At 43.4% G+C, this 12,090-nt stretch overlaps 1 pseudogene; it reads left to right on the forward strand.

Annotated features, from left to right (window-relative positions):
- Window positions 1-1,064: 1,064 nt before the first annotated feature.
- LOC119819915 lies at window positions 1,065-11,594 on the forward strand (annotated as a pseudogene).
- Window positions 11,595-12,090: the final 496 nt, after the last annotated feature.

Below are 12,090 nucleotides of genomic sequence, written 5' to 3' on the forward strand. Positions count from 1 at the left end.
CTTCCTCTTACATTGTGAACAAAGTCCCAGCCTCCTGACCACATCAAGAGCCTCTGTCCCATGGGTCCAACCTCCACCTTCTTCCCTTAGATCCCCACACTGCAGACAAATCCTTTGAGACCAGTTTTCTGCTGAGCACTATTTTAGACACTTTCAAGATTATTTATTAACATATTACCAGTTAATCTTTATAACATTTGATAGTATGTATTTTGTCCATTTTTGAAAGAAGAAAACTGTCTTTAAACACTCAGTTAAATTGCCAAAAAATTATGGTTATAAGAAGCATTGAAGAAATTTAAATCTGAACTACTTAGGGCTTTTGCCTTCTTGGTTTATAGGTTCATATATTTTCTTTCTTGTGAAATTCTACAATATCCATTCTGTGTAACTTACATCAAAATCTTACTCATTGGCCAAGACATGTCAAATACCACTTCTTCTTCCGATGTCTCCTGTTGTTTCTGGTGGTCCTGTGCCCTTCCTCTGAATGGCTACTTTCAGATACATTCCTGGCATGAGTGATTGGCTAAAGGTGTCCAGGCTCATCATCACCAGGTCATGGGCTTTGTAAGAAAAGTAACTGTGTCTCAGTTCTATCCGACCCCTTTGCTGAACCCAGAGTGAGTCCTTCTTATTCTAGTTATTACTAGAATAAGAAACTGGCCTACAAACACAGATGGAAGATACAATATTAGTACTGGCAAGGAGTGGCTCGAATGCCCTGTGTCATAGTCCCTGTGTGTTCCTGAAAACAACAGTGTTCTTTCGTAATATTCAAGGAGTAAGACAACACCAACTAGAAAGCCTCTTGCTAAAGCTTAGTTTTGACATGAAATACTTCATGTGGCTTGTTCCTCTGACTAACACAGATTTTTCCTTAGGTTATGAGCGAACGCCATTGCCGCCCATCTTGTACTTCTGTACTGTTGTGCGACATTATTCCTGGAAAGATGAGTCCAAGGGTCCACTCACCGCTGATAGGAAACGGAAGGCTAAAGTATGGGTACACCCAGAGTCCAGCTTGGTGAACCAATCAGTTTATTGGGGTAACTCACAGGAGTATGAGTAAGGGTTTACTTGCAGGAACAGACATGACTCAAAGGCAGCTGCAGCAAAAGTTCACTCCAGCATGGGTGACAGCTGACCAACCAGCAGGCTGCTCAATAAGTTGGGGATTGTCTTTTCCCAGGTAGCTGGGCAGATCTGTACCTCTTCCAGGCAGACTGCCTGGTTTGAGAGTGTCCCTTAGCAGCTTTTACTACTTACATAAGATTGGGAGGGGAGAGGATAATCAGTTTCAGGGACTTCCTGCAGCTACTGAGTTGTGTCCTGCTTGAGTTTTAAGGAGCTTCCTTGAAAGATACAATGTCTCCCCACTCACAACCCCGTTTGGAACATCCTAAGTCTTAACAAGATGGAAACTTTTATCTCAGAGGAAACACTATACAACACATACATCAGTGTTTATCGCCAGGGCAGAAAATCAGTTCTTGCATTGTGCAAAAGAATTAAGTGGTAATGTTGGCTTTTTTTTTTTTAATCTGAGTTTATGGAGGAACAATAAGCAATCAATTATGGAATCTGGGGCCATCATTATCTAATGTTAAACATCTAGACAGATGGCATGACCAAGAAGTCCTGCCCCATGGAAACCCATGAAAACACACACAGGAAAGCTTACCCAGCACTCAACTTAAAGCTGAGAATGTGGAAACAGCCCAAAAGTCCACTGACTAAGAATGGATTAACAGAAGTGATATGACCGTGTGATGGAGTACTTCTCAGTAATAAAAAGAACGAATGTATTGCTATGTACTGAGCAGGGATCAGCTGTGGAAACACGCTGCAGAGTGAAAGAAGTCAGTCAAATGCCCACAGCTACATACATGACACAGCCAGAAGAGGCGAAACTATAGCCACAGAAGGCAGGTCAGCAGTTGCCTGGGGCTTGAGAGGAGGGCTTTCGGTGTGAATAGAGAGTGGCGGCTAACGTTTTGGAGTTTTCGTTTGGGATCCTGAATATTCTAATACAGACTGTGGTGATAGATGCTCCGTGTAGTAAATGAGCTTCCCGAGTATCAAGCACTGGGTGACTGTGCCACTGGAGAGCCACGGTCGGCGAGCATGCTCAGAGCCACTGAATTGCAGGCTGTGAAAGGAATGAGCTCTATGGGATGGGAATTAGTGCTCCAGGAAGCTGTTATTTGCTAAGGCTGTCAAAGGGGCAGAGCAGATTATTACGGAACAGGGAGATACCTTAGCCAGTGGTTACAGAGGATGCTAAAAACTCTGTCTGGAAGCAGAAGTTCGGTATTTGGATAACAGTCTTTGGCCATCTTAAAATGAGTTATAAGTAAGCAATGGGTGGGTGGGAAATGGGGCCTCCACTCTTCCATCTGTCCCCACAAGTTTGCTTTTCTCAAACATTAAACCATGACTGGTTTAGATCAATCAGGAAATGCTCTTTTCTGAATAGTTCTTCACTATTCTGAATCTTGAAAAGGCAAAAATGAATATTTTATCATTTGTCTAGTAGGGGACTTTTATTTCTTTGTATTAATTTTGAAAGACCTTTGACACAAGCGAGCATTCCCACATCCCCTCTCCCAGATATATGTGTCTGAAGCTAACAGTTTTAAACTCACTAAAGAGTGCTGAGCTAGGCTGTAGGATGAAGACCGTAAAAAGCATCTGTGGTGTTAATGGCTGCTACATGCTACAGACCAGCTGGGATCTGACAGAACGCTGGGCCACAGAAACCCTGTAAGTGAATAACACAAGGAGCAGTCTATAAATAGGAAGGCCGGAAATTATCAGCCAAAACACAGATACTAGAGAGGCCACACAGAAAGGTGTAAGGGCACCATCAGGGTATGGTTTGGGCAGAATGACCTCTGTGTGTAAAGATGACAACCTTCTCCAAGCTGGTGTGAGGAATTAGCTTAAACTCCTTTTTCCCTCTCCGGTTTCCACTCAGCTTTCCAAAGAGGAGAAAGCTGGGCCTGGAGAAAGGAGATATGGGGAATCCCCACTTGTTCTATGAACACGCAGAAATGGGGTGGGAGGTTCTGGTTTGTAGGGATCGTCCTCTTGCTTCAGAGATACTCAGAGAGTCTAAGGAAACTAGAATCCACATCCCCTGGCCTCTGTGTGCCCAGCAGAGGGGTTTGCCCTGCCTTGCATGTTATCCAAGCACAACACATGAGACCGAGTTTCTCCCCAGCAAAGTCCATGATTCCATGCTTTGGTTGCTGCCCCTGTATTTTGGAGTGTATCATTCCTTTGAGCCAGAATTCCCCTCTCCCACTCTTTGTCTCAAGCTCCCCTGTCTTCAAGGCTTCCCCAGTTCCCTCAGGCAAAATTACTCATTTCCCACCTCCGCACTCCTAAAGCTGTCTCCAGCACAGCCCTTAAAACTGCTTGATTCTCCCTCCAAAGACTGAGGGCTTCAAAAAACGAGGATTATAGCAGATATATTTTTAAACTCCCATCACTTAGCATGACTGGTATATCATTAAGTACTTAATGAATGTTTTTCAGATTCCACAAGTTCAAGATCCTAATATGTGCCCCGAGAATATAAAGTTGAGTCTTGGCCCATAAGAGATAAGAAAAATACATGATTGGTGTGTGTGTGTGTGTGTGTGTACATGTGCACATGCTTTATTTAGAAAAGACCATTGAAGTGAATAGCCAAAGCCGAAGACCAGCAGTCTATTGGGAATATGACAGGCACAGTGATGGAGTGGATGGGGTGGCTAGATGGGTGTGTGTTGGGGATAATCTTCAAATCATACAATCATGGATGTATTTGCTTATTAGGGCTGTATAACAAAGCAACACAGACTGTTTGACTTAAGCAATAGAAACTCACTGAACTTGATCTTTAGATCCAATCAGTGTTGACAGGGCCTCTTTACACACACAGTTAGATAGCATTTGGAACCAGTAAATGTGGAGCCTGGATACTAACACAGACTGTAGTTAGCCTGGGTACTCACTCACGGAGAGACCTAACCCAGCAGGCCTCCTCCAGGATCTCAAAAGATACACACGCCGCCTGAGCTTGCACTCTGCAGTCTGTATTCCCTGGATTTGTTTGGTACCCATAACAATGCCACCAGCACTGTGATGGTTAGCACTGCTCTGTTGCAAACCAGGTTGGCATCATCCGTATATCTGGAGAGGAGAAGCTGGCCAGTTCCAGTCTTTGTCCCACTTCACAAAGGAAGATCGTGCCCAACAGAAGGCATGTCTCTGTGCTGGCCTGGCTGTGAAGCAGGCTGCAGCAGCTTGTCAAACAGGGGGAACCACTGCAGAGGACAGAAGAGTAGCCTTTGGAGTCACTTCCAGGGGTAAAATAAGTTCAAGTTAAGATAGGCTACCCAAGAGGTGCTCATCCCTGCTTTAGGGTTTTATTTCTTCACACGAGGCTTCCTAGGGTTACGCATTAGGGATTCTTAATCAGTGTGTAATGGGGAAACCTGTCAACCAATCACATCTAGTTAAGGCGGTTTTTTTCCCCCATCAAGTGTGCACACTTTATGCCCAGTCTTGTGCCAACTGAGTTAGAGCCTCCGGGTCAGTGTAGAAATTCTTGTGTCCAGCAGTTCTTATGCATGTTACAGTGTGGGAGCCACAACACTAACTGCCTGGAATAAAGGAAGCATCACCTGAAGTTCTGTTGGTCTAAGGCCTCAAGAGCAGCTTAGCCTTCCCGCATGTGTGGCGCATAGAGGCCTGCAGGCTTGGGTCTCTCCACAGAGTGCAGTGCTGAGACTACCTAGATTCTGCCTTAGACAGCTGCCTGGTGAGCTGCCTTAGAGCAGGTCAATGCAACCAGTCAACTCACAGCTGAGCCCTTATGTTTCTAGTCCCTATCTATCTATCATCTATCTATCTATCTATCTATCTATCTATCTATCTATCTATCTATCTCTATCTCTATCTCTATCTATCTATCTATCTATCTATCATCTATCTATCTTTGTTCCTTAAAGTTACAACATGAATAATTCTTTCCTTTTAAAAGAAAAAAAATGTGCCTAAAGTTTTTAAGCCTGTGGTTGCTTTAATACAGATGATGGAGTGGTTAACAGGGAACTCTTGAAGCCAACAGCTGGGGGTGAATTGTTAAGATGTTTCCCAGAAGGTTCTTGTTCAAAGTCTATAACGAGAAAGCTATGAATTCTATTTCTGGAAATTAACCCCCAGAGAAAAAATGAGAAATTCTGTCAAAGGTTTATATTAAAGAATCGTGACCAAAAGCTGGGCATTATGCTGTTCCTGTAATCAAGTACTTAGAGGTAGGGGGAGGAGAACAAGGAGTTTATGCTTATCCTTCAATATGCAGTGAACAAGGGTAGCCTAGACTACACAACACTCAAAAAGCACACACATTTATAAGAATCACTGGTTTTTACAGTGATGATGTTTCTTGGGTAGATATCTTGTCAAGTTCATAAAGATTAAATATTAGGTATTTTAAAAAGCAATCTTTTAAATCAATCACCATAATAGACCTTCCTTTAGTTATTAAAGAAAGCAAGAGAATGCCATGCTATAAAGAGTTCATTAACTGAATCACTGTTGTATGAGGCCACTTGTTTGTTCCTGGTTGCCCAGCTCCGAAATAACCACTTAGAAACTGTGTTAATTAAATCACTGCTTGGCCTGTTAGCTTTAGCTTCTTATTGGCTAGCTCTTACATCTTAAATTTAACCCATTTTTATTAATCTGTGTATCACCACGTGGCTATGGCTTACCAGCAAGGTTCCGTCTGGCGTCTCTCTCTGGCAAGACTACATAGCATCTCCTTGACTCTGCCTTCTTTCTCTCAGCATTCAGTTTAGTCTTCCCTGCCTATCTCTATTCTGCCATGTGCAGGCCTAAGACAGCTTCTTTATTCATTAACCAATAAAAGCAACATATATACAGAAAGACTTCCCACACCATTTCCCCTTTTCTGTTTAAAGAAAAAGGAAGGTTTTAACTTTAATATAGTAAAATTACATATAACAAGACAGGCGCCAAGCAAGAATTACAATTACAACATTTATATCTACTTTATATTTTAGCGTAACTAAGGAAAATTATAACTATCTATTCTTCAATTCCTTTTGTTTCCATAGGAAAAGAAAAGCTATGTATGCTATAAAGACTGATAAAGATTAGATTTGGATTCCATCTGAACTGAACCTCCACCTGGCGATAGATGAAGAAAATGACTGAGCCCCACATTGGAGCACCAGACTGAGCTCCCAAGGTTCTGATGAGGAGCAGAAGGAGAGAGAACATGAGAAAGAAAGTCAGGACAGTGAGGGAACCTCGACCTGGCGATAGATGAAGAAAATGACTGAGCCCCACATTGGAGCACTGGACTGAGCTCCCAAGGTCCTGATGAGGAGCAGAAGGAGAGAGAACATGAGAAAGAAAGTCAGGAACGTGAGGGGTGCGTTCACTCATGGAGACGGTGGGACAGAACTAATGGAAGATCACCAACTCCAGTTGGAATGGGACCGATGGATCATGCGACCAAACCCGTCTCTTGGAATGTGGCCAAAAGTGGGGGCTGACTGAGAAGCAAAGGACAATGGCGCTGGGCTCTGATTCTTCTGCATGGACGGGCTCTGTGGGAGCCTTCTCAGCTTGGTTGATCACCTTCCTGGACCTGGGGGGAGTTGGGAGGACCTTGGTCTTAGCATAGAGTAGGGAACCCTGATGTCTCCTTGGCCTTGAGAGGGAGGGAGGGGAGGTATGGGTGGATGGGAGGGGAGGGAAGGGGAAGAAGGAGGGGAGGGAAGGGGGAGGAGGAGGGGAGGGAAGGGGGAGGAGGAGGGGAGGGAAGGGGGAGGAGAAGGGGAGGAGGTGGAAATTTTTAAATATAAAAAAATAAACCATGAAAAAAAAAAAGATTAGATTTGAACAGGAGATGCTTCTTGATTAGGAGATGCAATAGTTCATCAACTACAAGGCCACTTCATCTAAATTAACTTATAAGACTTATGGATGGCTTTCATTTGATCAGACATATCCTACCAAAAGAGGGAAACTCCCCAAAGTTAGGACTGGGACAGGTTTTACTTTTGCCTTTCCAGGAGAATAAAAGGATTTAACTAAAGAATCTGAAGAGCACTGGATCAATAAGACCTCTGAAGAAGGAGGATAAATCATCCAGACAAAATGTCCTAAGAAGAGTAAACTGACTTAATGTTATAACACATTTATCACAGAAAAAATTTCATAAACCTTCCCAAATGTTTGTTTTATTGTTCTGTATAGACACATACAGCAAAGTGTCTTTTTCTGGTCTGGATTCATTTTAAATTTAAAGCTGACTTTGATGTTGGAACATTGCTCTCTCCTTCTCCAAACTCCCAAGAATGTTTGTTAGAAGAAAATCCAAGGTTTCTGTCTCATGTCAGAAGACTCACCTGGTATGGGACAGAAAAAAACCAATATTAAAGGACTATTTTATTGCCAAAAAAATAGGTATTTAAAATTCAGTTGTCACAAAAAAATCCCATATAAATTAGAGCGTATATCTTTTTAAGCTTAAAAAAATAGAGTGGGGACTTGAGAGATGGCTCGGTGGCTAAGATCCCTGGCTGTTCCCCCACAGGGCCACGGTTCTGTTCCTATCACCCACACTGTGAGCCACAACACCTGTAACTTCAGCTCCAAGAGATCTGATGTCCTCTTCTGGCCTCTGGGGGCACTGTACTCTCACTCAAAAACCCACACAGACATACCTACACATAATAAAAAAATAAAGAAGTGAAACTCATTCAAAATATTAAGGTCAATTTCCAAAAGCAACAACAACAAAAAAAAAACACCTCTATCTGAAGAGAAATACACTCCATTGTTAAAAATGATTATGTTTAGGTCAAGAGTCCCCACAGGAATGAGAAGTGTATGAGAAAGGGTAGAGGGGTGGGGGAGAGATGGGGAAACAAGAACTCCTGAGACACTGTCACCCAACCTTCAGAAAACCGTATTCATGCTTTTCCGTTTCTCTGGAGCTGTGCTCAGCCAGTTTGCAGGCTTAGAAACCTGGGTCTTGGGGGGAATCAGGAGGTAAGAACAATACATGTGTTCCCCTGAACCACCCGGGAGCTTAGAACAGTCATTGGATTACTTCTAGAAAAGTCTACATCAAAGATCAGGCTGCCAGTAGTTCCAGCTATTCAGGAGGCCAGGCAGGGGTCTGTGAATTTAAGGTCATCGTGAGTAACTTAAAGGAAAAAAGTAAAGGGGGGGTGCTTGCTGGCTGAGGATGTAGCTCTGTGGCAGAAGACTTGCTCAGCACGTGGGAGAGGGACAATAACCCTACACACAATGCCCAGCACTAGGATGGGGGACAATAACCCTACACACAATGCCCAGCACTAGGATGGGGGACAATAACCTTACACACAATGCCCAGCACTAGGATGGGGGACAATAACCTTACACACAATGCCCAGCAGTAGAATGGGGGACAATAACCCTACACACAATGCCCAGCAGTAGGATGGGGGACAATAACCCTACATACAATGCCCAGCACTGGGATGGGGACAATAACCTTACACACAATGCCCAGCACTAAGATGGGGGACAGTAACTTTTCTTTTGATAAGCTCCTGTGATAACTGCACTCCAAGTGACCCGAGGGCTGTACACCTAGGGTACACAAAGCCTGAAAGAGCTCTCCAGGGAGATCTAGGGGCACAAAGGGGCTCTCTGAAGATAGAGGGAGGGCCAACTCAAGAGTGGTACCTGCATTTAGAAATCCTGCTATGCTTTTCCAATCACACCTTTACTGGATTGGGCAAACAATAGCTTGAGAACCTTTGGCAGGCAAAATCTGAAGACATGGCTATCATCCCAACGTGCTTCCCCATGGAAACGAAAACTCTATTCCAGGTTTAAAACGGTGAATTGTAATCTATCTTCCAGAATTCTTCCATTCTTCTCCTGGCAGCCATCCACAGGGTCACCACATTCTCGGGCTGTCTGTTGGGATATGGGACTTCTTCACCCCTATTCTCATGTAACCAATTATCTGGAAACCTTCAGTCTTAGCATAATTTGGAGAAAACAGGTGTCTGCTGTGAAATATTTGACTCCACTGAGTCTGAAGCAAACATTTTATACATCAGATGGGTGGCTCTACTTCCTACAGAGCTCCAAATCTTTTCCTTTTATACTGAGTGATGGCCACGGTATGAAGAGAAAGGGTCTACCTCAGGAGCCTGGTTTCTCTCTCTCTCTCTCTCTCTCTCTCTCTCTCTCTCTCTCTCTCTCTCTCTCTCTCTCTCTCTCTCTCTCTCCCACACACACACACACACACACATCTCTTCTACCTCCTTCCTTTTTGGTAACACTAGAGGTTGAACCTAGGGACTTTACACATGCCAACTAAGGCCCTTACCACTGAGCTACACCCTATATCTTCAGTTAGATTGTGCTTGGGTTTTAAAGTCTTCTCTTAAAATTTTATAAATTCATATTGAATGATCCTTTTATTGGCAGACATGGAATACAAATAATAATAAAGGGTTATTAACATTGAGCATGTCGATTTACAAATGTGCCATCTACTGTTCATTTTGCTTACTAATTAATACTGATATTCATAAAGGAAAGTTCAGATGTGATCTGGAACCAAGTTTGAAAAGCATGTCAGGCTGGTGGCATGTTTACAGAAGTTGTGTATCCTGTTACTCCGCGGCGCCTGGTTGCTGCTTTGGGCCTGGCAGTTGCCGAGCAATTTGTTTAAGGCAGGAATCGCAGAGACACCGTTGGGTTCGCCACATGAAAAGCCGTCTCTTCTGCCTGTGGCATGCGGGGACCCGAGGGCTCACCTCTCTCGCCAAGGACTGCCCTTAGGATAGGATGGTCGCAGTGGTCCCTGGGCAGTTGGATGACGCAGATACATCAGACAGGCATTTGAAGCCCGTGAAAGCATGGGAGTGAAGTCAATTCAAGCAAAAGATGACATGCTACTTAAAAACCTTCAGAATGAGGTGACAGAGGTGAAGGATGAAGGTGAGATCGATGAGGAAGACTACTATGACAGTGGTCGCTACTGGAATGATGGACCTGGAAAACTCACCAAGGGTTGTACCAGGAATGGAGACAGTAACCCTTGGGCAAATCATCAGACTTCTACCTACAATTCTGCCAAAATGTCTGCTCCAATTGACAAGTCCTTGCGAAAATTTGAAAACAAAATCAATCTAAATAAATTGAATATTACTGATTCTGACATAAATAAAGTCACTGTAAAATCTAGACAAAAAAGAAGCAGAATCGTCTCGCATTAAAGACAAGGCCGACAGAGCAACTGTAGAACAGGTTTTGGATCTCAGGACAAGAATGATTTTATTCAAGATGTTGGATGATAAAGACATATCAGAGATACATGGCTGTATTAGCACTGGAAAAGAAGCATAATATATACTATGCTACCACAGCCAGTGGAGAGAGCAGAGCAATCAAAATATACAAAACTTTTATTTTGGTGTTCAAAGATCGATCGTGATAAGTATATAACTGGAGAATTTAGATTTCGTCGTGGCTATTGTAAAGGAAACCCTATAAAAATGGTGAAGACATGGGCAGAGAAGGAAATGAGGAATTTATCCAGGCTAACAACAGCAAATATACTGTGTCCCAAACCAGTCAAGCTAAGAAGTCATGTCCTTCTCATGGGCTCCATTGGCCAAGATGACATGACTGCTCCACTTTTGAAAAAACATCCATTTGTCAGAATCGAAGGCATGGGAGTTGTACCTGCAGATCATTCAGTACATGAGGCAAATGTATCAGGACGCTCGACTTGTCCACATGGAGCTCAGTGAATTCAACATGCTGTACCGTGGTGGAGATGCGTACATCACTGATATGTTTCTCAGTCTGTGGAGCACGATCACCCACGCGCATTGGAGGTCTTGGGAAAAGACTGTGCCAATGTCAACGGTTTCTTTGTCAAATATGCTGTCGCTGTGACGACTGTTCGGGTGCTCTTCGAGTTTGTCACGGATCCATCCATCACCCTTGGGAACATGGATGCTTATCTTGAAAAGACCATGGAAACAGCATCCTAAAGGACCAGGAAGAAAAGACTAGCCAAGATCACGTGGACGAAGAGGTGTTCAGGCAAGCATATATTCACAGAACCTTGAATGAAGTGAAAACTTATGAGAGAGATGTGGATGTCATGATGAGATGATGAGGCTGAAGGAAGAAGACACGGCTTTGAGTACTCCACAGGATAATATTCTACACCAGACTGACACGGGATTGAAAGAAGATTTGTCAGGAGTCCAGAAGGTCCCTGCACTCCTAGAAAGTGAAGTTAAGGGAAAGAGTTGTTTGGATTCAGAAGATGCTGGAAGTTCCCAGTGCTCTGACACAGACTCCGAAGAGCAGGGAGATAATGCCCAGCACAAAAAAACACACTGCTGACCCTGATGTTGATACAAAGGGAAGAAAAAAAGATGGTCAAGGAATCCCAGAGAGAGAAGAGGAAAAGTAAAATTCCTAAACATGTGGGAAAAAGTAAAGAAAAATTAACAGTCAAGGCCAAGAAAGGCACATAGAACGAAGAGCCATGTTGTGGACATTCCTCAGCTACTTTCTAAACCCCAGGTAGAAGTAGTAGCTGGAGGATGGCTTCTTGACTGCACCTGAGTCTCTCCCATCTCTTCCTTTGGGGACGACTGCGGTGTGGCCGTATGATTGCTTCAAAAGCCCATAATGTCGGGATCCAGCCACTGGCTCTGCTTCTAATAGATTAAAGTACTAGTTTAATAAGAACTTTGTACATCTTATTTATATATTTTCTCCTGCAAACTTTTTCAGAAGCATCGTAAATATTTAAATGTGATGACCATCCACAGCCTTTATGAAAGTGAGCACAAAGGCATTCAGACAGACGGGGATATTTGTTTTCTTTGTACATGCCGAAGACGTGTCTGAAATCAACTGATTACCAAGCTGTGGCTTCTAGCCTGGAATTCTACTCATAAGAGAAGTCATGTGGCCATGATGTTGCTGTTTACAGCGGCTCTGTTCTTGTCATATGATCCCATTTTG

This window comes from Arvicola amphibius, chromosome 7 (genome assembly GCF_903992535.2).
Source record: "Arvicola amphibius chromosome 7, mArvAmp1.2, whole genome shotgun sequence".
NCBI classification, from domain to species: domain Eukaryota; kingdom Metazoa; phylum Chordata; class Mammalia; order Rodentia; family Cricetidae; genus Arvicola; species Arvicola amphibius.